Here is a 4,628-nt window from a genome sequence, read left to right as displayed (position 1 = left end):
AAACTCATATAAAGCACATACTATTTATATTTCTTCAAAAAAGGCCCAAATATATGCAAAATCTCAAACCAGTGGGGCCATTTTCCTCTGTAGATATCTGTCTTGTGCACTGTAGCATCTTTGATCGCACACTAGACTACTTAGACTGGGCGGAGGGCACTAATCACCCTCCATACAATGTGGGTGACGGTGTCCACACTCCATACTCTTTGGCTGACGTAGTCTCCCATACATGGGCTTGCAACGTCCGTAAACAGAGAGCAGACACGGGGCAGCGCGAGCTAACGGCATAATTGAGCGAAAACGCGATGAATTATGGACATAAAGTGGATAAATCTTGGATGTAACAGTTTGGATTTAAAGCCCGACGACCCCGAAAAAAGGCTGGAAGATCCAGGCTGGATAGAAAATCACCTGTAGAGGCTAGAGAGACCCGGAAGAGACCTCCGTAACCGCTAACTCGTTACGTTTTAGCCGCAACTTTTGGTGAGTTGATATGTTTTATGGTTGCTAAATGATTAAACTATGAATCAGAGGTGCTGTTTAGGCTCGAGGGCGAGTGCATCTCTTCTCTAAAGCCACACTGTGATTGAACTTGCTGTTGTATTTGCTTCACATTACAAATGTAAGCGAGGTGTTGGACCTTGTTTTAACCCTCGTGTTGTCTTCCCGTCAGCCACGGAAAAAAAAACAAAAAAACATTTTGGTTGCTTTTTTTCCAACTTTATTGCTTTTTCCAACTTTTTTTGTCACGTTTTCAATGTTGTGGGTGCTTTTCTTCATGTTTTTTTCCTGAGTTTTTTTTTTGATATTTCAAATGTTGACATTTTTTAGAACATGTTTTTGAACTTATTCAATGGCCCATTTTTTGTGACAAAAAAAAAAGTAACTTAAAATGGAGTCATTTGACCCGAGGACAACATGAGGGTTAAGGCTCCAGCCCCTCTTGGTCCAGGTTACGCTCCACAGAGAGCTCTTTGTTAAGCTAATAGTTCATAGCTCAGGTCTGCCTTGGACCAGCCCTTAGTTATATAACATGTATAACTAAGTAATTAACTAATATATATGTAATGTTCCCACCTTCCACGCTGTGCTGAGGAAGTGTATGTACAGATTTACATGCCCATTAACTGAGTCAAATAATACAATTTTAAATGCTATTATCAATCCTGCACTTAGTGATACCAGATATTCGTCAAAACTCCCTGGAATCACTGGAACACGCACCTGTACCTGTTTTAATTATCGGACGTTGCAATTTGTAGATTTGTATGCATGTGTTTTTCTTTTGTTTTTCTTTTGGGGATCAGTTTGTCTATATGTATTTATGTTTGTGTTTGGTCTGAACCCCTTTTTTTGTAATGTGCTGAGTGTACTTTTTATTTTTATTTTTCTATCTGGACCTTGAATCTGTAAATAAAGAAATATAATTATGCTGCTGTAGACTACTGGGGGACTTCCTATGACACGCTCTCTTCTCCTCTCTCTCTCTCCATCTGTGAGCTTTAATGTTATCAGATGTCCTTGGATTGTGGTGGCACCTGCTCGATGCCCACTGCTACTATTGTTGTGGTAATAATTTGTCATCCTTCTATTATCTTCACAGTTAATACAATTGCAACTGTCCATCATGTCCTTCCATTATATACCTGCTGCTATAATTATCATGAGTCATATTTCTATTTATAGCTCTCTCTCTTCCCCGACCGGTCGAGGCAGATGGCCGCCCACCAAGAGCCAGGTTCTGGCCGAGTTTTCTGCCCGTTAAAGGGAAGTTATTCCTCACAACTGTGTGCCATTGCTCTTGGAGGAACTGTCTCTGTAAACTATAGTATGGTCGAGATCTAACCTTGATGTGCCCGATGGTCTGAGAAGATGTCTTTGGAAACTGTTTTGGAAAGGGCAGGCACTTAAAAACTCAACTTATATACTCAAAATATACCAGGCAGGTGATTGGATCAACCATCTGTCCATCACATTATTGTTCTAAACAAAGAGTCGCTGCCATCACACACATTTTCCAAGGATTGTGAAGGAATGTCCTGCCCTACTCTGCTTCTGATTGGCTAGTACTTGATGCCTTTGTTGTTTGAATTTGTTAGGATCAAGCATGAGGAGGGAGATTGGTTGGAGTAAGAATACCAGGGTAAGCCAATCAGAGTGAGAATACCAGGGTAAGCCAATCAGAGTAAGAATACCAGGGTAAGCCAATCAAATGCAGAGCAGGGCGGGACATTCCTTTGCCATTCTAGGAAACCGGACGCTGATTGGTGCGGAAAGCCGGAAGTTCAGACACAAACGCAGGTTGGAGCCCGACGAGATGGACTTCCGTGAGATCTTGTGAGAATCCAACTGCTCTGCAAGGTAAGTCTAGACCTATCTATAAAGTATACTATGGCTGTTTATGATTTGAAACTATGAATAAAATTGAATTGTTTGCCCTTTCTGGCCAGCCCTGCCACATCTCTGATGGAAAAAAACTGTTGAAATGGGTTTGTTTGGAAAAACCGCACAGGATCGTGGGTTTGTAGGAGCATTGTTGATCTATAAATGGAGAGTATGGGGAATACAGATTAGATAATGAATGGCTGTTTATTGATAGATAGGTGGATCCAGAGCCTTCAGTGTGACACATTAATGCTATTATTCAAGTGGCAGATTACACATGCACAGTTACAGGGTGTTGCAATGAACCTGCTGAACAATTAGAAACACACATGAACCACAACAGCGAGTTATTCACGCGTAATAAACCGTTCTCTCGGCGCTCTTTGTGTAACCGCTTTTGTTGGGCCTTCGCTCCCACACGGCTGTTGTCATAGCGATGCTATCATCTCCGGCTCGTGGCTGTGTTGTTTTGCAGGAGAAGGCCAGTTTTGAACCTGACAACATCTCTTTCTCACCACTGCTGGATGACAAAAAAAAAAAAAAAAAAAAGCTCGACTCGAAAAGCCAAATCATATTTCCGAATAATCAAGCAAATGTTTAAGACACCGGCACACGTACACGTTAAGAAATGTCTCCTATGTGTTACACTCAAAAATTATACTACACTCAATATTAAACCACTTCTATACTTCACATGTCACAGCTCCACAGTCATAGCACCCATGATGATGTAATTTGTTGAAGGCTGTTGCATTTTTAGCATCTTTCACAGTTATGTAATATGCTAAGGGTCTGCCAGTGTGGGGTAGTTGATTTGAAATGCTGACATGATTAGATAAATAAACCAGTCCCCAAACCATCCGAATGAATATAGGTCGTTATTATCCCCCCCCCCCCCCCCCCCGATACACCACAGGAGGGTCTCATTGATTAGCGCACCAAGCGGTGGCAGGAGTACAGCCTCATATCTAATAAAGGATCCATTATTAGTTTTAAACACGTTAAAGACGTGAAATGGTCGCAGTTTGGGACTTTTTTTTTTTTTTTTTTTTTAAGATTGTTGTTTGGGTGAAAATCCGATGTTTTTTTTTTTACTTCCGGTTACACACGTGGAACATGACGTTGCTCAGTTTGTTCCTTAAAATAAAAATAAAAATTTGCCATTTACTTTTGTTTTCTATCGACCTGATCCGGGATAAGCGGATGAAGATGGACGGATGGATGGATGGATCATGCAAATTGTAGCACACACGTTTTTGTAAGATATTGTATGAACCCATTAATGGGAATACGTTGACTTAATATACTTCAAGTAGCTCTTGCAATTCCTGCTTGTAGCAAAGCGTCTTTGACGTTTATCTCACACACTTCACAGAGAACAACGGGAAGGATGAGGATACACTACGTCTGCATGGGCAATATATCACAAGCTTGAGTGGAAATTACTTTTCATAAACTTTATAATAAATACATACAACTGCTAAGTATATTCCAAACTATGCACGTGGGACATTTCATTCATTCATTTGCAGAATTCTACGGAAATTCATCCAACCTGCGATGGTCCACTGGAAGCTCACTGATGTCTCACGTGTGCAGGCGCTGCTAACCCTGATTTGAATCCAGTCTAAAGAAGCGACACAGTTTGGCAGTCAAATCCGCTTCAGGTGGAGGGAACTCAGACCCTGAACTCTGACGGTTGTTAAGGAAACCACCATCTCTCTCTCTCTCTCTCTAATGTAACACACACGCCTGGTGCAGTCACATTAAAGGAGAATTCCGGTCAATTTCAACATGTAGCTCTGTGTTTTTTAAATGTTTAGTGCTGTCAGTAGCGAGACAAATGAAACCAATCGGTGGTGTCTACACCGTGTTATCCTCCTGCTAGTTAGCACAAAACAAGCTCAAACAGGTTTTAAACATGTTTTTAGCCTGTTAATATGTTCAAAATGTCATTACCAGTGTCCAGCCATGTGCAGGTATTCCTTCCAAGTGAACACAGTGAATTTGACTGCAGTAGATGTGACAGAAAGGCATAAAAGCTGTGTTAATTCAGCTACTGCACATCCCTCTCTGTCTCTCTTTCATGTCTTTCTGTCACATGTCCAGCAGTCAGATTCACTGTGTTCACTTGGAAGGAACACCTGCACATGGCTGGACATTGGTAATGATATTTTGAACATGTTTAAAGGCTAAAAACACGTGTGAAACTTGCCCTGTTGAAGCCTGTTGGGTGCTAA

Source organism: Etheostoma spectabile, chromosome 13 (genome assembly GCF_008692095.1).
Source record: "Etheostoma spectabile isolate EspeVRDwgs_2016 chromosome 13, UIUC_Espe_1.0, whole genome shotgun sequence".
NCBI classification, from domain to species: domain Eukaryota; kingdom Metazoa; phylum Chordata; class Actinopteri; order Perciformes; family Percidae; genus Etheostoma; species Etheostoma spectabile.
The sequence above is the reverse complement of the archived record's forward strand: the minus strand, read 5'-3'. Positions refer to the sequence as shown.